Source organism: Poecilia latipinna, unplaced genomic scaffold (genome assembly GCF_001443285.1).
Source record: "Poecilia latipinna isolate Pla-1442-1.1 unplaced genomic scaffold, P_latipinna-1.0 Scaffold2272, whole genome shotgun sequence".
NCBI lineage: Eukaryota > Metazoa > Chordata > Actinopteri > Cyprinodontiformes > Poeciliidae > Poecilia > Poecilia latipinna.
Window position 1 is genome coordinate 27,951 of NW_015114888.1, and position 271 is coordinate 28,221.

At 57.6% G+C, this 271-nt stretch overlaps 1 protein-coding gene across 7 annotated transcripts in view; it reads left to right on the forward strand.

Moving 5' to 3' along the window:
• The window catches only part of plekhg2 (pleckstrin homology domain containing, family G (with RhoGef domain) member 2), an 83,575-nt gene that overhangs the window by 27,205 nt on the left and 56,099 nt on the right, over positions 1 to 271 (forward strand). The gene's annotated exons all lie outside the window — the stretch shown is intronic.

The window sequence follows — 271 nt, forward strand, 5'->3', positions numbered from 1 at the left end:
GGCCCACAGGGTGAGGGGCCTCTGAAGGAAGTCCCGCCCGCCGTTCCTCGTCATGGCTGACATTCGGTGCTAGGCTAAGCTACACTGACTTCATGCACACTACGCTTGTAACAACAGACCGGCGGATGATGGACCAGTCCGGTACCAGTTTCCCTTCCCTGCAGTCGCCATTCCGGTACTTTCCACCATTAATGCCAGGATCAAACGCAGAGAAAGGCGACGGGCTGCGTCATCCACCGCCTGTTTGACAAGTAGACGCGGTGATGACGTC